Source organism: Balaenoptera acutorostrata, chromosome 6 (genome assembly GCF_949987535.1).
Source record: "Balaenoptera acutorostrata chromosome 6, mBalAcu1.1, whole genome shotgun sequence".
Classification (NCBI taxonomy): Eukaryota; Metazoa; Chordata; class Mammalia; order Artiodactyla; family Balaenopteridae; genus Balaenoptera; species Balaenoptera acutorostrata.
Window position 1 is genome coordinate 33,479,756 of NC_080069.1, and position 23,963 is coordinate 33,503,718.

General features: G+C 46.0%; 1 pseudogene; it reads left to right on the forward strand.

Annotated features, from left to right (window-relative positions):
* LOC103005762 (dihydropyrimidinase-like) overlaps positions 1 to 23,373 on the forward strand; it is a 118,253-nt pseudogene extending 94,880 nt beyond the window's left edge.
* The last annotated feature ends 590 nt before the right edge of the window (positions 23,374 to 23,963 follow it).

Here is a 23,963-nt window from a genome sequence, read left to right on the forward strand (position 1 = left end):
TGAAGCCAGTTACTAGCTGTGTGGTCTTGGACAAGCCACTTACCCTTTCTGAGCCTCTGTTTTGCTCTGAGCACAGTGACGTCTGTTACTGGGCAAATCAAACGAGAGTCAGGTGGAGAGTGGGCGCAAGGGCTGGCACTGCGCACGCGCGCGGAGCTGGTGCCTGGGGTGCGGATCGGCTCTGGGAAGTGGGAGGTGGTGGGCAGAGGACCGGAAGGTAACAGAGCAGGGCCTTCGTGGGGAGAGTGAAGCAGCCCTGGGCCAGCAGTCCGTCCTCTGGGAAGCAGTCATTCTGGTTCCAAAGGCACCTCTAGCCCGAAAGCCTGCAGCGCTGGTCCCGCAGTGGGACTTTCTTAGTCCCTGGCCTCTTCTTGGCCTCTTTCCTTTCAGCCACCAGCAGGGTAAACGCTTTGAGTTTATACGGCCCCAGACGCCTGCCCAGGCCGAGTCCCTGATTGCTTCCTGGCTGGGGCGGGAGGACAATTGAGAAGCCAGGAGGGCTGCCGGGGCCCCTTCCCCGCGGCCCAGTGTCTCCTGAATTTCTCCTCCTTCCCGCAGTCGGGCGCCTCCTGCCGGCGCGCGAGCCGCCAGCGCCTTCCCGGCAGTTCATTCTCCGGAAGGAGTCAGGAATCAACTAGTGGGGCACGAGTTAGGGAAGTGGCTTCTTCCTTACCTCGTTTTGGTCGTGGGTAAAACTGAAGCACCGAAAGTTTGCGTCACAAGAGCAGGGCAGGGAGGCTGGGCTGCCGGGAAGTCCAGCCCGCGACCCACCCGGCTCAAGCTGCGCTGTCCTTTCACCTCCTAACCCACTTTTAAAAATCAAATTACGCTCACAGAGAGAACAAGCTAGTGGTTACCGGGGCGGGGGACAGACCGGGGTGGGGTAGTGAGAGTAGGATAGGCTCAAGGCTGTATTGTACAACTCTGGGAATATAGCCAATATTCTGTAATAACTGTAAGTAGAAAGTAACATTTAAAACTGTATTTAAAAGTTTTTTTAATGAAAAAGATAAAATTCTGTAAAGGGAAATCAAAGATGGCTTGTTTTCATCTGGTCTCTGTAGTCCCCTCCCCCCAGCCCCATATAGTTGCTCAATTGTAACCAACAAATTTATTTGTTCATAAATTAGCAGTGGGAAAATGGAAATGTCCTAACTTAATTCTTCCTTCTCTGTAGCATCCCTGACTCACTCAGACTGGCCTCCCGTAGTGCCTTGAAGAGAGCTAGATTTAGAAGAAATATTACTTCAGCTCTCAGGATGGAAAAAGATCTAGCTAGGAGGCAGAGACTCTGGAAAAGTGCTAATAAATTGTTACTGCCTGCTATTAAAAGGATCGATAAGGTAAGGCCAGAAATGACTGATGGGAGGGACTTGGGCTTTGAGAACTAAGGGGGGGAAGTGGTGCCTGACGGCTCAGAACACCTCTGGCCAGGGCAGTACCCACCTTCTTCGGCAGAACCTTGGGCAGCTTCATTCATTGCTTTGGAGATCAGTAGTCACTGATGCTGGTTATGAAGAATTAAATCAAATGTCATGTGGGGCAGTTGAGGTATCAGGGAAATTGCCTAATTTATGTCTGTAGCATTGAAGATGCACCAACATACCTCTTCTGTGATTGTATTCGGGATACTCTCATGGGACAGAATTGGGGTAGGGGCTGCTGGTTCCTTGTGAGGCTTCCCCAGGACAGGAAGGAACCCAGGTGTGCTGCTGGCTCCTGCACGCCTGCCCAGCTCGTGCATCTTGTTCCTTGAGACTTCCCTGCCTTTCTGCATGCAGGCAGCCCCCGGGGGAGGCAGTATGGGCCCCACAGCCAGACGGACACGTGGTGGGCCAGGCTCTTCTGTGGGACCAACCTCTCTTCCCGCCAGCACACCTCCCAAGATCCAAGAGGACCAATCCATGCATCCAACAGCCTGATCTTTCAGTCACACACATCTCTGTGCAGCTGTTCACTTCTTTTCCTGGCCGTCAACTGTGCCAGCAGAGAGGCCTGTGGCGGGATTCCAAAGTGCCCCAGGAGGCTTGTTAGCTGAAAGTCCTGCCTGTCTACCTCCTCCAATTCTTCCATAGAACTCCCAATCTTTAGAACCTCCAGAATGCCTTGAGCAGACCACATGTTTCTACCGACCATCCTCCCAACACAGAGAAGTGTTTGCAGTCTCAAGGATCAGCGCTGGGAATCAGCTGTCCCTGCAAAGAACAAGACCATGAAACCATGGGACATGAATGAGGTGCAAAGCGAGGGGCTGGGTCTATGGAGGGTGGCTGGGCAGGAAACTCCAGAATCTGGAAGTTGCCTGAGGATGTGCGAAAAGGCAAAATAGGCAAGTTATGTGTGGCGCCCTTGCCATCTCCTCTTCACTTTCTTTTGCACGTGCCCTTCCATGCCTAGCTCTCCTGCTCAGGGAAGCTCTGGATTTTGTTGCTACCTTTTTCCGGAGGCAGCCAGGTTCAAGACCATTCCTTTCCCTTTCTCCCAGATTCAAACAAGCACAGCCTGCTTTCAGCAGGAGCCCAAGCTCACCAGCAGCCGGGGTGTCATGGGCTTCATGGGAAATGGTTTCACAGGCATCTGAGGAGCACTGAGTGTGCACAGTGGCCTGGGCTGCTCACATAATGACAGTTAGTGGAGCTACCACTCTCCTTACTGTGTGGGGAGCATTCTGAGTGCTAGAATTATCCCTTGCCCAGAGCTACTCAGCATTCCAGTCCTGGAGCCCAGATCTGGGCCCAAAGCCAAGCTCTGTCCTCGACACTTCTCCCCTCCTCTTCTGTAAGGGCCTCAGGAAGATGGATCTCTTAACAGGGGCAGTGAAGGCTCTAAACTGACAAGGGAATGCCTTAGGGGCCCAGATCCTTGACCTTTGCTGATCATGGTATGTAAAGATCACAGGAGAGCCAGGACCTGAGGAGGTTATGGCTGGGAAGTGACCAACACCAAAGACACTGGCAGCTCCTTAGATCACCCTGGGGCTGCCTGGCCTGCCGGGAACAAAGCTGGAATACTCTTGATCTAGGGAAATCCAGCCTAAAACAGCCGTTCCCCAGGTGATATAACCAGAGCCTGAACAGGGAGAGAATCACAGGCAGGCGAAGGGCCTGGCCTCTTTGAAGGGGGAGTCCAGCACGGAAAGCCCTGGGCAAGGGGTGGGAGGGGGTGGGGGGGCAGGTTGCAGACATGGAGGTGTGACCACGCCAAGGCCGAGAACAGCCCTCAGGGGATCCACACTCCTGGGGTTCGCTGGACCCCGCCCGGCTTGCTGGAGGCCCAGTGCAGCGGGGAGCTCTGACGTGCCCGCGGACTTCCAGTTGGCGTTTCTACACTGCGGAGCAGCCAACTTGTGCAGCTGGCAGCGCGCCGCAAATCAAGTCAGGAAATTGCAGAGGGGTGGCCGACAGAGACAGCTGCCCATCCTCCTGCCTGGACGCTCATTTGGTGGGAGCCGAGGGTGTATGCACACATGCCAGGGAGGGAGGGCCCTTGGGCAGCAGGGAGCAGGCTCTGGTTTGATCCTGGCGGCCCTTGCCAGTGGGCAGGGGCACAGATCGGTGAGGCTTTGGGTCCCGTAAGGTGGAACTGGTGGCCAGGCGTTTTAGGCTCTGTCTTCCACACTTGGCCTGAAGGTGTCAGCTCACACTGTGTCTGGAGAGGCTTCTTTCGGTGAGGTCTTCAAAGTCGGCCAGCCTCTCCCTCCTGGAGAGTCTCGAACCAGAGCCTGTCTCCAGCCTTTGGAGGCTATGAAACAGCCCCACTTCGGTTTTCAGAGATTCGCTGCTGGAACCGTTCACACCACTCACCACTCCACAGCCTGGGATGACACAGAGCGGCCCCCGGCAAAAGGGTCGTCACCCCAAGGGGCCTCGTAGGCAAGTGTGCCCCTGGGAGTCACGCCAGTGTGCGTGTGAGCTCCTGCAATGCCACTTACTAGTTGAGTGGCCATGGCCTAGGGACTGAATCCCTCTGAGGATGAGAATCAGAATTCCTGATTTCCTCCCTGCCTGCCTGTCCTCCTCAAATCGTCACATTCCAGGAGTCCCCAGGCCATGCGGGTGAGAGGGATAAGGATGGAGCCTGTGAAGGGATGGGAGCGCCCATTGGTCCAGGAGAATCCAGTGTGTGGGTACCAAGCAGTTGGCATCCGGTGGACCCAGCAGGGATGGCCACCCCTTCACACCCTGCGCTGCTGAGATGCAGGGCACATCCTGCTGGGCACGCAGCTCCTGCCTCTGCAGCCAGGCCAGCCCCAGGAGGGACTAATAACAGTAATAGTGACTATAGCCACCACCTGCTGACCCTGACTCTGTGCCCGGCACTCTTACAGGCAATTTATATCTATTATAAACTCATTTAATGCTAACAACAATGGTAACTCATTTAATGCCCTGTACTGTTGGTATCCAATTTACAGATGGTGAAACTGAGAAGTTAAAGGACTTGTCCAAAGTCACATAGTTGGTAAGTGACAGTTCTTAGATTCAAACCAAAGCAATCCAGCTTGACTCAAGAGAGCACTTTTAAGGACTAAGCTGAAGTGTCTCTTAAAGATACAGTCAGCACCGCTGTCAGCAGGGGCCAAGTGCAGAATCATGAAGGAGCAGGTTTTGGGGACCCAAGTCTGTTCCGTGTACGGAGCGCGGGGCTCTGTCACCTCACCCCCAGTGTAGAATGGATGCTCTGGTGCCAGGTGGCGGCCAGCAGAGCTAAAGGACAGCCTACCTCTGGGGCTGGGAAGAAAGAATCCATGGAGAGCTCCTTGCCTGGGTGTTGGGCCCCTCCTGAGCCCCTCCATTGACACTGAGCTCGGTAATTCTGCTCCAAACCCTGCAATGGAACAGCACAGACCCCTGACAAAACAGCAAACCCTGGGGAGAATAGCGGCAGAATTAGAGTAACAAATGCCTAACTCTGCGGTGGGGGCTACATAAGCATTAGAATGGAAATTAACCTGGAGAAGAGAAAGCTCGAATGGACTTTAGGGACTGGGTTGTTTGTTTGTTTGTTTTTTCCATTCCATAGATTGCCTTTCAGAGAGAAAATGAAACACTAAACAGAAAGCAAATGTTCAAGGGAAGAGGGCCTCTGCTTTCCCATTGGTAGCCCGAATGCTCAGGCTGGGCCTGCCTCTGAGGTCTCCATCAGACCCGAAGCCTGGTGCCATGGCCTACATGTCCCGGCCACCTTCTGCATGTACTGTGGGTGTCGGGGGTGATGAGGGCATATCTCTATGTAAGTAACCTTCAGTAAAGGGAGTTGAGGCGGGACAGCCATAACGCATCAGCTGAAACTGTTAGAGCCACTAATTGCTGCCTGGGATGAGCCAAGCTCTAAGTGGAGCTTTTATGACGCAGCAGAATTCCCAGGGGGCCTGCAGGACGGGGGCATCCCAGCAGAGAAGCAGAAGCCATTACACTAATCCCCAAGTCCTCAGCCCGCCGTCCCTCCCCACGCCTCCCCCACCTCCATTCAGTTCCCGGCCTCTCGCACCCTAATTATTCGTGGGCTGGGGGGTGGTGCGTGCAGAGGCCTGACTCTCATAATTATATTAAGAGCTTTTGACAGGACCAACCTTTCTGTCTTCTATTTCTGTCTTGTTGGAATTCTACTGTGCTGAAATAAATGTGAGGAGAAGGATCCATCAACCCTTTCTGGAAAACAGACGAGACAGCAGAGTTCATTGTGCACCCAGCACTCCCGTCCACAGGGAGATTTATGGCTTGTTCTCTTGACTAACAGGAAGATTGCCCAGACTGAGGTCAGGTGGGAGGTGGGAATGTCTCCGAGTTAAATGTATTGCCTTCAGTTTTATGCCAATGTCAAATCATAGGGCTGAAAGTGACCTCCAGGGGGTCTCTGACCTACCCCTGTTCCTATCTCATGGGCTGGCTCTCTCTTTACACCCCTGTTCTTGTCTTGACCTGACACGTGGTAGTTTGCCTTGTCAGGTATAAAAAAAGGTTTGCGCTGGCAAAGTCAAGGCCATTGGCCAGGACCTTCAACTGGCATGTTGGCCAAGGTCCTGATTGCCTTCCATCCCCAGCCATCTGCTTCTCTGACCTCAAGGGGAGTTAGCAGTATAAGAGCATAATGGCTGACACTGCAGGACTCCTGCAGGAAGCAGTGGAGGTGGAGGCATGAGGGTAAAAGGTCAAGAAAAGCACCCTGGACAAATAGTCACCTGCTCTCACTGAAGACCCGTACAATAACCAACATTATCAATTACATACCATATGGCAAGTCCTGAGTTCAGCACATAACATGGTGTATCTAATTTAAGCCTCATGACAATGCTATGAACTAAGCATTATTAGCCCATTTTGGAGATGAAGAAGTAGAGGCTCAGAGAGTTTAAGTAACGTATCCAGTGTCATATGGAGAGTTTCATGATTGGAATTGTATTTATAACTCAGTTTTGAACCCAGGCAATCCCAGGTCCTCAGACCAGCTCCTTTTATTATTATTTTGCTTTATTCATTAGCAAGTTTTGCACCCGTGCATGAGTAAGTCACATCATGAGAATCTGTGTCTCATTTTCTTCATCTGGGGCCACGTGAGCACAGACTCTGGACTCGGACCTGCGTCTCTGCCACTGCTTGCTCTGTGACCTTGGCGCCTCACAGGGTCTGCTTTCTGTCATCCAAATAGAGATAGTACCTCCCACACGATAATGTTGCCAAGCACATAATAGATGCTCAATAAATGGTGTCGTTTACCATTATTATCAATAATAATATCTCTAATTCAGTCTTATTTAACCATCCGGCTCCAACAAGAGGGATGAGTCTCTTGTACTTTATGCATTTATTTAAATGGACCTATTTAAACATTAGATGGTGGCTTCATTTGAATGGAAGCCTCTAAAGTCAGGGGCTCTCATAATTTTCTGTGAAGCCCACTCTCTCCCATTTCCTCATCTTCATAGCACCCGCCTTGTAATATTTATCAATTGGGCCCAGATTAGGTCACAGAAGGGCTGAAACTATTGACAAGCATGTGTATAAATGCAGTCAGTCCAAACAAATATCCACAAGAAAACCCACCAAAAGCAAGGTGAATTCATTCTAACAACTTTTGAGTAGGGAAAAAAAAGCAAAGAAAGGGTTGGAAAGATTAGGTCCACTGGCTTTGACTAAATGCTTCACTTGGTTCTGGATGTTTTGTCCTCAGGCAAAGCCCGCAAACATTTCTGGCTGAATCTCTGCACGTCCCGGGTTCTGCAGCTATGTCCTACGAAAAGGAAACGGTTTCTCCGAAAACCCAATAACCTGCCTCCCGCTATCCTGCCTACAGAGTATCAGGCAAGCACCTATTTAGGCAGGAAGGGAGACAGCAAGCAGAAGTGAAGACGTTCCTCTTTAAGTGTATGAGGTCAGGTGTAGCTCCAAGAAAAATCATAATCAGGTCTTTGGAAGAAACCTCATTCCAGCACAGATGGTCCTGACTGACAAGCCCAGCCAGCCTTCAGAGTGAGCGTTGAGACAAAGCTAAAGTAACAGGACTTTCCACCAAGGTAAGAGGGTGTATTTCAAGGGGAAAAGATGTTTTAAACCTGAATATTCATACTCAAATCACTGGGCTCCCTTTGCCTTTCTTTTTTTCTTCTATTAGATTTATTTTTCTAAGGTCTACAGCAATTATCTTGAAAGGGAAATTTTAAAACACTGCACCTTGCTCATGGTCATGGGGCAATGATTTTTTTTTTTTCTTTTCTAAATTGGATCACCCATTTTGTATTTATTCATCCCTCCTGCCTCCACGTCTCTCTCTCCCCAGCTCTGGGACGGGCCCAGAGACCATCACCCCCATCTTTGAGTCAGCATCGCTCTCTAGCTCCATCCCATTCTCATCCCTCCATGTCAGTGCTGGTGGGGAGATCTCAGGGCTGATACCCAAAGGCTAGAAGGCATAGGGTGCACTCACATGCCTGGGTTTGTATCCTGGCTCCCCGCTTAGAGCTGTTTGAGCTTGGGCAAGTTACTTAACCTCTCTGGGCTTCAGTTTCCTCATTGGTAAAATGAGGAATGAGAACTAGGACAATTAAGACAAACAAAGCATGCTTGCAACAGTGCCCAGCACATGAGAAGTACTGGGTGAGTGGCATCTCTTATTAATAGCCATTATTAGCCATAGATTCATAATATAATCTCATAGATCTCTCTGCTCACATCATCCCAAAGACTATCTGTGGTCATCTGGGATGATACACTTTGGGCACAAGAGCTGGGCATTGCACACCACACCATGTGTACACACCACACAGTGTGTGCACACCACACTGTGAGATCTCAGAGAGGGGTTTCCTGAGGCCCAGAGAGGCACCTTTGCTCAACCCAGTGAGGGCCAGGACTGGAGATCAGGTGGCCTCATCCTCAGGCTGAAATTTATTAGTCAGCCTAAGATTTAAAAACCTTGGCAGAAGAAGAATCACTCTCGAGACTCAAATCACATGAAGCTGAGCCTGGGTACGTGTGTTGTGCTTAAATGAAGCAGCTTATGATGTGGGTAGTCAATTGCTATAATCTGTTCTAAATTTAAGCATGCGAAACGTCAAGTTATCTCACTATTTTGCTTCAGTTAAAAAAAAAAAAAAGATTTAGATTTATGACTGGATGTTACAAGAACGGCTGCTTCATTTCAAATCCTGGCAGGTCCCTCCAAAGCAGCAATTGACCAAGAAGTCACTTCCTGAGCTGAAGGTCAGTGTGCTGGCCCTGGAATGAACATCAGTGCATCAGCGATAAGAGCCAAGCGCTCTCTCCTGCCATTTTGGGGTGAGGTTGAGGGGAGGCCTTGAGGCTCCAGCTGCTCCTGGCACCCCCTATGCTCCCCGTATGGCCCCCAGCCCCCTCCCCTGCGCCCCTCCCACAGAGTGCTGCCACAGAGCTCCACAGGGCATGTCTGTAAGACCTGGGATGCTACATTCCCTTGCCCTCAGACCCTTGGCAAAAGTGTACCCATCTGAAAGGGCTCCCCTGGACTTAGTGCTGGGGCCTAAGGGACAGCCTGGCTTTGGGATCCCAAGTCACTTTTAAATGGCCTTTCAATGTCTGGGAATTCAAGAAGGTACCAGGGTAGGTTAAATATGTTTCTCCTGGTTTATGTGTTCTTGGGTAACAACCTTTCAAAACATCCTTTTTCCTTATCAAATGTCTGATAAGAAAACTTCCAGATGGCTAAAAATCCCCTTTAAATAGGCAAAGGAAATGGGACCTGGGAGCACTTTTTATTCACTTTCTAACCGGGTCTGGTTACCCCCTCTGTCTGGTATAGATAAGCAAACATTTACTTTTTTGTAACTTAGAGCCAAGAGGCCAGAACTCTGTTGTGTACCTGGTGCTTTCACAGCTTGAGTAAGAGTACTGTCGATCATAAATTGTCAATTGCTCCCCAACCCCAAGAGCTGCACCAAAGGCCACCTGATCTAAAGCCATCCCTGATCAATTGCCATTTCATCTCCCCATCTTAATTCTCAGCACCTGGCTCCCCGAAAGTTTTCTTGTTTGTTTAGCTACGGTCTCCAGAGCACAAGAATATAAACTCCTGACGTCAACCTTGACCACAGCCGTGTCCACGGAGCCCAGAACAATGAGTTGTTCAACACTCAAGGCTCTTTACTGTGTTAACCCTTGTTATGCAGGAGAGGCCAGGAAACAAGTGGAGAACCAGAAGAAGAAGGAAAGCCCCACGGGGTAGGGGAACATCTGGATATCCACCAGGTAAAGGAAGCTGTTTCCAGGAGAAATCCAAGGAAGGAAAAATCCAGAGCCTGATGACAATGTGGAGGTAGAAGAGGCTAGAAGGGCTGGCTTCCTTCTTTCTGCATTGCTGGACCTACAGGAATAAACAAGAGTTTCAAGTCTCAACGGAGCTTTTCAGTCACGCTTCTCCTTCAGCAAGCTGCCTGATGTTCACGTGATCCTCTCTCACATCCTCTGAGCCCAGAAATAGTCTCAAACCGGCTGCTGGAATCCATCCTTCGGTCTGCTCCCATCGCCCCTCATCATAGCCACAGGTGCTGTGGCATCAAAGGCCACACTGGACAGTGTTGGGAGCGTAACAAACCCTGTGGGTGGCCATGCCGCCTACCTAAACTGATAAGACGGCTCCATGGACTTCACACACTGAGATGTAAGTCAAGGAAGAGCCCACAGAGGGGAGGAGGGAGTTAGGCCTGGGGACAGTGCTCAGGAGCACTGCCAGATGCAGCCAGGAGGGGCTTTGAGCAGTGGATTGGTCAGCTCAGGCTGCGGAACAAAAGACCATAGACTCGGTGGCTTAAACAACAGAAATTGATTTCTCAGTTCTGGAGGAAGGAAGTCCAAGATCAGGTGCCAACAGGTTTGGTTTCTTCTGAGACCTCTGTCCTTGGCTCACAGATGGCCACCTTCTCACTGTGTCCTCACAAGGTCTCTCCTCTGTGCATGCACCTCTCTGGTGTTTCTCTGCATGTCCAAGTTTCCTCATTTTATAAGGACATCAGTCATATTGGATTATAGCCCATCCTATTGGCCTCATTTTAACTTAATCACCTCTCTAAAGACTATCTCCAATCACATTCAGAAGTACTGAGGGTTAGGATTCAGCATATGAATTTAGGGAGGACACAATTTAGCCCATAATAAGCAGTGTAGGAGCATGGAACCATGGGCACCACGGGCTTTGGAGGTTTGAAAGGATGGGAGGTGGAAAAGAAAGATTCAGTAGCAATTAGAACCAAGGGTGAAGTCCGGAGTTTAAAACCACCAGTTAGAATTGGGATTGTGTTACGGGTTGACTTGTTCCCCCTCCCTCCCCCAAATATCTTGAAATCCTATCCTCTAGAACCCCAGAATGTGACCTTATTTGGACATAGAGTCTTTACATGGGTAATCAAGTTAAAATGAGGTTATTAGGGTGGGTCCTAATCAAATGTGACTGATGTCCTTATAAAAAGGGGAAATTTGGACACAGAGAGACACACAGAGAAGGAAGGTGATGTGAACATGGAGGACCAGAAGGAGCAATCTACGAGCCAAGGAATGCCGAAAATTGCCAGCAAACTACCAGAAGCTGTGTAGACGTGTAAGGATTCCCCTACAGTTTTCAAAGGGAGCATTGTTTTTTGACCTCATAATCTAGATATTATTTTTTATAACATCAATGTAAGATTTTTCCAAATTCAGAATTTTTAAAAAATTTTGCTTACCCTTCTTTCTTGCATCTCAGACCTATTGAGGATTCTTTTTTTTTTTCCTCTCTTTCTCTTTCTGTCTCTCTTTATAGTATAGACTTTAGAATTTCAATTAGTAAGCGTTTGGAGGTCAACTTCCTCAGTGTTTATCTGAAAATGTCTTTATTTTGCCTTTGTTCTTGAGAAGTAGTTCTGCTAAGTATATCTATCTAGCTTGACAACTATCTTATCTGAGCATACTGAAGATATTGTCTTACTATTTTCTGACTTCCATTGTTGCTGCTAAGTCAGCTGTCAGTCTAATTATCACTTGTTTGTGGTTATCTTTCCTTTCTCACTGGCTGTCTTAAAGATGTCATTGCCTCTGATTTCTGCAGTTTTGCTATGATGTGTCTAAGTATGTTCTTTTGTCTACCTTCTTATTAGTTATTCTGCTTGGAAGTCATAGGGCTTCCTGACTGAAGATTTGTGTCTTTCATAGTATTTGGAAAATTTCTCTCTCTCTCTCTCTGGGAGAGGAGATATGCTAATCAACTTTTTACTTTAAAACAATTGTAGGTTTACAGAAGCACAAAGATAGTGTAAAGATAGAAGGTAGTACATATACCCCACACCCAATTTCCCCTATTATTAACATTTTACATTACTAAGGGGCAGTCTCGTTTGCTTTAAAATTCTGCTTCTAACCAGTTCTCTTTGTCCTCTTCTTCTATAACTCTCATTAGATGTATATTGGCATTTTTACTCTATCTTAAATGTTTGCTAACCATTCTTTCATATTTTCTATCTCTTTTGACACCTCTTCTTCCATGTAATTTATTTAGACCTATCTTCCAGTTCACCAGTTCTCTCTTCAGTTGTGTCCAAACTGCTGTTTAACCCATTGATTAGTATTTTATATTTCATTTATGATAGTCTTTACTTCTATAAGTTCTACTTGGATATTTTTCAAATTTCATCTGAACATTATCACTTTGACACCTGCTGCTCCTTACTAGTGTCTTTAATTCCTACTTTGTTTCATTAATCAGGTTGTATTCTATATTTCATAATCCCAGTATCTGAAGTCTTTGTAGTTCTGGTCTTTATTTTTTATTCTGACTCTTATTCATGAAATATTGTTTCATTTTCTCTTTTGTGATTTTTTTTTTTTTTGTAAATGCATGTTTGTTGCAACTCTATCAGTGAAAATTAAGGCCTGGGTTGAGAGCATGACTCGTGTTTGCTTATGCCAAATGGGGGAACAACAGCCAAGAGTCACCTAAGTGACAATACTTGGGTTGGGAGAGGGGGTTACTTGTCTAAGTTCAAGACAGACAGTTGTCCCTGTTGTTTGTCTCTGAGTGCCATAATGGTTCTTGCATTTCTAATTTCCCTTTCCTCTGTGGGTGTAACTCTTTTTAAAACCTATAAATACTTGTGGTGGCCTTTGATCTGCCTCCCCCCTTTGAATCCATCCCCCTGGGCACTAATGTTCTAGACCAGTGGGATGCACACAATGCCCCCAGAGTTTACTTGCTTCTGTATTGTGCTGACTTACCTTCCTGGATTCCTGCAGCTGTTCTGCACCTGGCCGCCACCACAATGCTCTCTAAACCACACATAATGTGTATACTTTATATTTATTACAAAACACTCCCTAAAATATATAATCATGTACATATTTAAATGACATATATTATATATACATGTTTATGAATATATACAATTGAACAGTTATTATTATGCTGAAGAAGATATGGAAGGAGAAGGAAAGAAGGATGAGTTCATTCATACTAGGGCAGCAACAGCAAAATAAGACAGACAATGATTTGCCCAATATATTTACACTCATGAGGTAGGAGCATGAGTGGGATACCTGTTTTAGCATCTGACACCTTGTTAAGGTAAATAAGAAAAATTTCATTAAGAATTCCAAACATGCCAGCAATAATTTTTGGATGCCATGGTTTCCACACAGCGGAGGGAAGAGGAAGGCTGGGAGGATGGCAGGGCAGCTTCCCTGTGCTACTGACTTTGCCAGCACTTGAGCCCTGGCAGGGAGTTAGAAAAAGCTGATGTTAGCAACCTCAGGCATATGACTAACAAACATTCCCAACACTTCTTAATCCACTTCTTAGTTCTCTTTCCAATTACACTCAGCAAACTTGCACTTTTACCTTCATAGCTCATTATCTGAGTTACCATTGTTCCTGTTTCTCTCAAAGTCGGTCTCCAATTCTCAGAATCTCTCTTCTCAGCTCTCCTGACAGGCCTTTTCATAGATATATAAATGTATTTCTCCTAGTTCTTCTTTGGCTCTGTGTGCCCGGGTGACCAAGGCAACACATGGCTATAGAAGTGACTATCCCTGAAATGGGGTCAGATGATGAGAAAGTGAGTGTGTTTAGGCCTTAATGCCTGGGGATACAATGGCATCCTATCTTTATGTGTGATCTGAAATCAGCTTGCCTTTGAATGAGACAGGTCTGAACCATCACTGGTGCTGAAATAAACTCTTTGTTTACTCCAAGCCACCAAGGAACACACATTTAGCTCATCTCTGTTGAGAACGCTGGATCCGTGTGACAGTCAAAGAGGCTTCACTTTTGGCAATGAATAGGAGGCTCTGCCATGGTGATGATGGTCCATGACTTTTATCTTCCATTTGTGGCTTCTCAAAGCTGAAGCCCTGGTGAACTTTTCCTCTCTTTTCTAGGTCATGAAGAGGAAACCTGGATTCTAGATGACTGCAAAGAGGTAAAATATCTCCAAAAGATAAAATTCTTTACTTCTTTCCAAAAGATTTTAGTAACAGAATGGTGCTATATTTTGTGAAATCATATTACAAAATGAATTTTGCTAAGATGGAGACAAAAACAGACTAACAGCAATAAAAGCATAGCTTACCTTAAGAAACAAAAATAAAGGTATCCTGTATTGGCCATTTGTAAACTTTTATAAATTCTCTGTTTATGTCATTTTAAAATCCTTTTTTTCTTAAAGTTTTTTTTTTTTCTTCAAGGTTCATTCATGTTATATTTATTTATTTATTTATGGCTGTGTTGGGTCTTCGTTTCTGTGCGAGGGCCTTCTCCAGTTGCGGCAAGCGGGGACCACTCTTCATCGTGGTGCGCGGGCCTCTCTTGTTGCGGAGCACAGGCTCCAGACGCGCAGGCTCAGCAATTGTGGCTCACGGGCCTAGTTGCTCCGCGGCATGTGGGATCCTCCCAGACCAGGGCTCGAACCCGTGTCCCCTGCATTGGCAGGCAGACTCTCAACCACTGCACCACCAGGGAAGCCCAGGAAGGCCTTTCTTATCTCAAGATTACAAAGAGATATTCTAATCATCTAGGTTTTCTTTTTACATCTTGATCTTTAATCTACCTGGAATTTATTTCTGTGTATGGTATGGGATAAGGATCCAACTTAATTTTTTTTCCCTTTATGAGTATGCCTCATTGCTCCTTACTGGCCTGTTTGGCTGCCTTGAAAAGATAAGCCTGGAAATAATCAGCCCGCAAGGTATTCCTGAAATCAGCAGCAGGATTCCATTCTGTTCTAACTACATAAGTGGTTAGGGTTATTTTCAAGCGGAAAAAGTGCAAGTGAAACCAACCATGAATGCTTAGTTGTAACAACATGAATAACTTGCTGGTTTTCTTCCAGAAGATGCTCTGACCATAGGGCTCTACCACCTCAAATTCATTTCCTTTCAATTTTAAAAGGAATTATTATACATTTGCTTTATACCTTGAACATTGGGAATGATCATACAACATACCTCCCCTATGCTCAAAATGCTTAGTCTTATGGGAAAACCAATTATATATCAATATGTATCTATATCTATGTAATATAAATATATACACATGCAGCTGAGTTGAATAAACACTCTAAGGCAGTATATATTAATGCACTATGACGCGCTAATGAATTCCTATCTCCCCTCCAAGTCCCCGAGAGGGTAGGATGGTGTCACTGTCGTTTTCATTTGCCTGGAACAAAGTAGGAGATTGGTAAACGTAGGTTGAATGGAATTGAAATAGCAGATAGCATCGGAACTGAGAGAAGAGAGAAATCTTCATATTTAATAAAGGTCAGAGGATGTTTCCTAGAGGCGACACTGTGCTGGCCCTAACGATCTGGAGAGATAGAAAAGAGGAGGGAGGGGCTGCCAGGGTCATCTGACCCTGAGTATTGTCTCCCTTGGAACCAATTTTCTCTGTTCTCACATATTAGTTCAGGTTGTCTGGGGGGGAATTGAAAAGGTGCAAACATGGTGTTGATCTCTCTCAATCATCAAATGCTCCCAGAGCCCCGTAGCTTTTCAAACCCGTGGAAATAGATTCTCTGGGACCAACGTCCCTACTGACGCTCGTCTTTGCAGGAACGAGCAGCCGAGTGTGAGGCGCACGCGGGAATCCATCTGACACAGGGCTTTAGCGCCGTGAGTACACACCGTGCTCACAGAGCAGAAGATACGAAACACCCTTGGCCGTCTCGTCAGAAGCCCGAGTCTGACCTCTCCTCCCAGAGCCAGTGCTAGTGTCAGTCACCAAACAGCAGCAGGTTTTCTGCCCGAGCACAGGAGCGACACAGCTGGCCCTGGAGATGCTGACCCTTCAGGTCAGCCCTGAGGAGGACAAGGAAACGAGGCTGAAGACAAAAGAATGGCCCCAAGCCCACACCCTAAGTCAGAGCCCCCTGAATTTGCCTGGCAAATTTCCTGGGACCTCAGGACACTGGGACAAGGAGACACGTGGCTGTGACCTAGGCCAGGAGAATACAGGTTCATGCAGACCAAGCTCCTCTGCACCCTTCTCTGCTAACGAGGACCCTGTGCCCAGCCTGGTGGAGCAGAGAGGTGGAAAATCAGACACCCTCCTGGCCTCCCACGGGCGAGAGGATGCTTCATGGAAGGCCCGGGGCAAGATGAGCTTTCCTCTCTCTTGAAGGGTGCTATTGAGCCCGCCCAGCTCTGCAGGGAAAGGGTCTCATTTCCAAAATGACCATTGGTGATTTTTCTGTTTTAAATTAGATTTAGCAGAGTGGCTTTTGGCATTCACTTACCCTCTTCTGTTTTCCTTCTCTCCTGCTGGAAATGTGGGACTGAACCAGGATTGTGAACACGGCATGGCTATATGGGGGCTGGGGTTCTCCGACCCGCACCTTTCCTGCTTTTGCTGAGCTCTGCTTGAAGCCAACCTCCCGCCATCAACGCATGTACTGAAAGCAGAATTTGTCTTCTGAAACCTCCTGGGCCAAGATTTCCCCAAATTGCTGGCATATTAAAACGAAGCCGCCATGTGAAATACCGAGCGGGGATCCAAGGCCACAGTCAAGTTCACCTGCCCCACCTGTCTCTAAGCCATGCCCCTGGCCTCCACACTCATCACTGGGGGCGACCTCTCCGTTCTGGGGTGAGTCTCCCCAGCTCCGAGATCCTGCTCACGACCCTTCTGTGAGTCCTTGACTACGGTGGCTCTAGCCCTTCCTCTCCAGGCCACGCTAGCCACCACCAGCTCCAGGTTAAACCATCCTCCAAACTGCAGTCCCCTTGCCTATAAAATGGAGATTGCACTTATACCTGCCTCCAGGATGGTCTTGAGACTGGGGTGACAAAATGACTGGAAAGCCCTTACACTCTGCCCCATACACATAGCACGTGTGGAAAAAGTACATGTGGACCGTGGCCATGTTCCCCACCCTCTCATCCCATTTTGGCCTTTAAGATATCTTTTGGAAATTTTGAGTTTATGTAAATCAGAAGAATACATTCTAGCCCTCTCCCCCGCCGGAAGCAGTAGGGGCGCCTCCTTCTCCTTGGCAATCTGCAAGATACACCCTCTGTCCCTGGTACTCAGAGACTCCGGGAAGGTCTGATACCTGTCCCCGAGACCCTGTCCTCACACCTCTGTCCCCCTTGATCTCCAGCCTGCTGTTCTGAGCACAGGCTTTTCTCTGCATGTCGGGAGTAGGGCTTTCGAGGGGGACAGAACACCTCACTCAGGAACTTGGCTACCTTCTGGCACTAGCCCAAGGAAAACCATCCTTCCTGCCAGGGTCCCACCACAAAGAGAAGAAAGACGAATTCACCCAGTACTTACTGAGCATCTCCCCTGTGCCCGGCACTGTCTAGGAACTGAGGAAACATCAGTGCACAAAACAGACAGATATTCCTGCCCTTGTGGAGCTTATGTTATAGCAGGGGAGGGCAGTGGGGACAATAAACAAATATTATGAATAAACAGAAAAAAGTTAACACAAATTAATCTTTTAGCAGATCATCCCACCACACTGGCATACCCCCAATTTAAAATATATGTACTTTTTTCCAGTGGTGGTTTAATTCAGATCATAATGGCCTTGATGACTGCCCTCCTAAGACCAGTGGGGCTGGTCATAGAGTTCAGCAGAGATTTGTTTAAGCTTCTCTTTTTAAAAAATCCATGAGCAGGCCCAAGAAAACCTCCCCTATACCCACAGTCACATGTGAGAAAGGTCGACCTTATACAAACGTTTGACTAAAATTTGCAAGACTGAAACTGGAGAGAATGCAAGTACCAATATAGAAGGCATTCTCATGAGAAGCCTGGTTCAAAAGCTTTAAAAAGAAACGTTCTGCACAATATAATACACCAAGAAAAAGAATCTGCCTCAGCAGATCTCTACCCTGCAGCAATTTTCCCCAAGCTACTGAAGCAGGTTCTGTGGTAGGTTGCCTGAAGGAGAAGGCGTGTCCTTCTAAACCAAAGAATCCTGTGCATTGAGAGGCAAATTTCTTCTAGACCTTCATTTGCTGTAAGTATTTACATGCAAACACACACACATACACGCACACACAACCAGCTAGCTAAAATGTTTCTTCTTCTTTTTTAATGTTTTTTAACAGATTTTTTTTGATGTGGACCATTTTTAAAGTCTTTATTGAATTTGTTACAATATTGCTTCTGTTTTATGTTTTGGTTTTTTGGCTGGGAGGCATGTGGGATCTTAGCTGCCCGACCAGGGATGGAATCCATACCCCCTGCATTGGAAGGTGACGTCTTAACCACTGGACCGCCAGGGAAGTCCCTTAAAACGTTTCTTCTAATCCCCTTTTTTTTTTTAAATTTATTTATTTATTTATTTTTGGCTGTGTGGGTCTTCGTTTCTGTGCGAGGGCTTTCTCTAGTTGTGGCAAGCGGGGGCCACTCTTCATCGCGATGCGCGGGCCTCTCACTATCGTGGCCTCTGTTGTTGCAGAGCACAGGCTCTAGATGCGCAGGCTCAGTAGTTGTGGCTCACGGGCCTAGTTGCTCCGCGGCATGTGGGATCTTCCCAGACCAGGGCTCGAACCCGTGTCCCCTGCATTGGCAGGCAGACTCTCAACCACTGCGCCACCAGGGAAGCCCCCCCCATTTTTTAAATAATTAATTAATTAATTAATTAATTTATGGCTGTGTTGGGTCTTCATTTCTGTGCGAGGGCTTTCTCTAGTTGCGGCAAGTGGGGGCCACTCTTCATTGCGGTGCGTGGGCCTCTCACTATCGTGGCCTCTCTTGTTGCGGAGCACAGGCTCCAGACTCACAGGCTCAGTAGTTGTGGCTCACGGGCCTGGCTGCTCCGTGGCATGTGGGATCCTCCCAGACCAGGGCTCGAACCCGTGTCCCCTGCATTAGCAGGCAGACTCTCAACCACTGTGCCACCAGGGAAGCCCCTCCCCATTTTTTATGAGAACTTGATCTTTCCTTCAGAGATTCTGCCTGCTGTGGAACACTCTTGTTTCCAGATCTGTCCTTAGCTGATGTTTCTTGCCCTTTAGGAGGCAACATGCTAAAGGATGCTATCCTTTAGCATCCCCTCCTGAGATGCCTTTCCTGACTAGTCTAGGACATACCCTTCAGACCGTACTCCCCACCCACCCTCTGACTCCCTTTTAGAAGGGAAGGCAGAACTAAATATAATTTATTTAGTTTTATCAGAACTAAATATAATTGGAAATGATCTCTTTCACTCATTGATTCCTTTGCTCACTTGTTTGTTGTATGTCTGCTTCCACTGGAAGATAAGCTTCATGGGAACAGCAAGCTTATCTTGCTCACTCCCCAGCTCCTAAAACAGTGTTTGGCAAGAGTAAATGTTCAATAAACATGTGCTGAATGAACACATAAAAACCTGCCAGACTTCATTTAGCAAAGCAGCTTTGATTTTGCTGCTACCTCAAGTGGACATCTTATTTCCCTTCCTTTTATCAGCAGTCCAGTGTTCTGTCTCCACTTTCGATCACTCCTTCCTCAGTCTGGCTTCATGCCTGACCCCATCGCCTCCATAAAGCAGATCTCTTGAAGGTCAGCCATGTCTCCTTCAACGTCAGACTCAGCGGTCTTTCCTTGGCCTCGGCTGTTTTTGACTTATCTCCAGATTTGGTAGTGAGGAACCTTCCTGAGATGCTTCTCATGAATGTGGCCCTAGTAAACTGAGCCCTTTGCTTTTCTATGTGTTTTTATTTTGCCTCTGTAAGTATGTGTTCTTCCTATGTATTCCTTAAGTTTCTGTCCTTAGAGTTTTGCTTTCCACTCTCTCTCCTCTTTACATCAAAGATGGTATCTACTGCTCTGTCTTCATCAAGGGTCTCAGTCTTAGATGATACATATGGGAGTCAGAGCAGCAGTTGCACAGATAGCAGTTCTTTTGCCCTAGGCATATGTAGGATTATTTATCCACATTCTCCTGATCTCAAGGATGATCACATGACTTGCTTTTGCCAATGAAATGTGAGGGGAAAAAAAGGCATGTGACACTTCTGGGCAGCAGTTTTGTTTTGTTTTTTTTGTATTGGTAATAGCTGTATTTGAAAGTTCCCCATTGATACATGAGGTCTGGATTACAACTTATATACAATAAGTGATTTCCAAAAAAGTAAAGAAAGAGAAGGGAAGGAAAGAAGGAAAGAAAGGAGGGAAGGAGGGAATGAAGGAGGGAGGGAGGGTAGAAAAGGGAACCTATATTCATAGACATCATAATATGGGATGTTTATTTTCAAGAGAGATTCTACTGCTGCTATCGTGCACAAGAAGCAGCACAAATTAACACTAGATTAAAATTTGCTCAACTTTCTAACTGGCTCCTGGTTGTCCATGTTCCCCTTGCCCAGTCTCCATGATCACTGAGAATGCACTGAAATGGAGCCTCCATGAAACTGCGTCCCTGATGAACAGAGTCTCCTTGCTGAATTGCGGTGGCCATGGTGTGTGAGTTATAAATAAGCACGATTGTTTCAAGTCACTAGGATTTTTAGTGCTGCTTGTTAAGGCAGCATAAGCTGGCCTATTCTGACTTTCTTCTGAAGTTCAGTCCCCACTTCTCCAGCTGCTTTTAAGATTTCCATCTGGCTTTACTTACAGAAGTATAAGCCTAACATGTCTATACTTGTATTTATCATTATCTTCCCCAACTCTACAACATACCACTCCCCCTGACTTTTCTATTTTGGTTAATGGTACCAACACTCTTCTCAAAACCTAAACTTTATACAATCGGTTACCATATTTTGTCTCTCCTTCATTTATACCCCACTTTTTTGTTCCCACGGGTGCCTCCTGGGTCTTGCCTTGATTAGTACACTCGTGGGTCAGTCCTATACTAGTACACCTCTTGAGTCATCTCACTGCTTCCATTAACTCTTCTTCCTTTGTCATGGGCCATTCATGAATGTGATAAAGGTAGATTCCAGATCATATTATTCCTTTGTTCAAAAACGTCAATGTGCCGCCGTTGTCTACTGAATCAACTCTCAATCCTGGATCTAGCATTTACAACCCCTTTTTTCTCACCTCTAATCTCCTCTCCCACTATCCCTTTGCATGGATCTTACATGAGCAGTGAACCACTTAACTCACTATGAATGGGATATACTCTGAGCTAGTTTGCCTCTGGTGCACTTAGAATTAATTCCCTGTCCTTGCTTTTCTTCCCATATGCTTGTCAAAACCCAAGTCCACCTTTGAAATCCTGCTGAGATACCACTTTCTTCATAGAACCTTCTCTGATCGTTCCAACCAAAAAGCGACTCCGCTCTCTTCTGAGCCCTCAGCTACTTGCCCTGCTCCACTTCTTGCTGCCACAGTAATTTCTGCAGAAGTCTCATCTCCTCTACAGTAACCTTTTCTCCTTGAAGTCACCATAGCCTGAACACCTTTGGCTTCCACACAGAGCACAGGTCCTAACTTTTGTTGTTTTCCCATAAACATTAGTTGAGTGAAGAAGCACCAGGGCATGGCCTCAATTCACAGAAAAGCTGTGTGACTAAGCAAAGTGAATGCATGTGGGAATTTCACAATTTGACAAAATGGAGAGCTATATCAAGTCTAGGCAATAATTAGTGTTATTGTTGGTTTTTGGTTTTGCATCTATTAAAAAATGGGCCATCACTGGGCTATGAAATTTGTTGTGAATTAGAGATGTACTGCGGATGATAATGACCACCTAAATATTAGAAACATCTGTGGCTCACCATCATTAGCTTTTCCCAGTGTAGTTTATTAAAGAAATACTGTCAGATCCCAACTGTATACTTAAGACTGTTTATTTATAGCACAGTAAGTGCTGGGGAAGTAACTGGAAACCCTCAAATCTCCCTGTTATCATTTTTTTTCCCAGGAAAAATCCTTATTACTGAAATGGCTCCTTTATGACCTTCTCCTTGATCTGGGATATCAGCTTCTCACCATCTAACTCTGGGAATACAGATGACATAGTGTTGTAAAGTAATGAGTGACCACAGAGCCAATGACTCTCTAAAGATGAGAAACATAAATACAGACCAACATAAACATGAACTTGCTCTGAGAACTTTCCACATCAGTAGTTCTTAAAAGTGTAGTCCACAGACCAGCAGCACCAGTAGCACCTGGACCCTTTTTGGAAATGCAAATTATTGAGCCCTTTCTCAGACCTACCAAATCAGAAACTCTGGCAATGGGGCCTAGACATTTGCATTTTAACAAGGTCTTCTTGGTGATTCTGATGGGCACTGAAGCCTGAGAACCACTGCTCTATATCATCTGTTAAGACATAAGGTCAAGAGAACTGAGTAAATTCTATTGGGTGGGCCAAAAATTGCCTTCGTTTTTAAAGTAAAAAAGCAAAAGACACATTTTTCATTTTCACCAAGAACTTTATTGAACAACGTATTCACTGTTTTGTTCCACTACTTTCTGCTGTTTTTCAGGCAACTTCATAATTCCATCTTCCCAAAACTTTTAATCTTTTTCAGCAAAGAACTGTTCCAGGTGCCTTATACAGTCTTCCAGGGAATTGACATTTTTTCCATTAAGAGAATTTTGTAAAGACCAAAATAAATGGAAATCCGAAGGTGCAATGTCTGGTGAATACGGCAGATGAATCAGAACTTCCCAGCCAAGCTGTAACAGTTTTTGCCTGGTCATCAAAGAAACACATGGTCTTGCGTTATCCTGATGGAAGATTATGCATTTTCCGTTGACTAATTCTGGATGCTTTTCGTCGAGTGCTGCTTTCAGTTGGTCTAATTGGGAGCAGTACTTGTTGGAATTAATCGTTTGGTTTTCCGGAAGGAGCTCATAATAGAGGACTCCCTTCCAATCCCACCATATACACAACATCACCTTATTTGGATGAAGACCGGCCTTTGGTGTGGTAGGTGGTTGTTCATTTCGCTTGCCCCACGATCTCTTCTGTTCCACATTATTGTACACTATCCGCTTTTCGTCACCCGTCACAATTTGTTTTAAAAATGGAACATTTTCATTACATTTAAGTAGAAAATTGCATGCGGAAATACAGTCAAGAAGGTGTTTTTCACTTAACTTAGGTGGAACCCAAACATCAGAGTAATTAACATAACCAAGCTGGTGCAAATGATTTCAACACTTGATTTGGATATTTTGAGTATATCAGCTACCTCCTGCGTGGTATAACGTTGATTGCTCTCAATTAATGTCTCGATTTGATTGCTATCAACTTCAAGTGGTCTACCCAACCGTGGAACATTGTCCGGTGAGAAATCTCCAGCACGAAACTTCGCAAACCACTTTTGACACGTTCGATCAGTCACAGCACCTTCTCCATACACTGCACAAATTGTTTTTGCATTTCTGTTGCATTTTTACCTTTTTTGAAATCATAAAGCATAATATGCCAAAAATGTTGCTTTTTTTCTTGCATCTTCAATATTAAAATGGCTACACAAAATTTCACCAATTTTGATAAGTTTTTTAAAAATGCACGTGGATATGACAGCTGTCACATACAATCTAACAAAATTGTTTTGAATGAAGTTAAAGACAATTAAGTGCTACTAAAGCCATCTTATGGAAAAAAACGTGTCTCTAGCTTTTAGATTGCTCATCTGTTCTTAATATATTAGGCCTATGCCTGCACTGACACAGAGTGTGTGTGTGTGTGTGTGTGTGTGTGTGTATTTAATGAAAATATTGGTATGAACATTTTTGATAAAATATTGATGTCATGGCTTGACAAATATTCTGAATTATACATTATGTTACAGTTTTAGCTTGTCTCTTGGGTTAAATACTCATTCAAAGCAGCTTAAATTGGGGGTAGGGGGGTTAATGTGAGGAATCAGGTGAAGTGATTAGGAGACCCCTTGGATATCTAAGAAGAGGAGATCTCAAATAGGGTGGAGGCTCACACAGTCTGTAGCTGACAGATGGTTCTGAATTCAAGACTGATCAAAGCATCCTGGCAGAGCTATAATGCTGCGCCATGACTGTGATGCAATTACAGTGTTATATGTCTGCTTTTTTAAAAATCCTACTATCAGTTA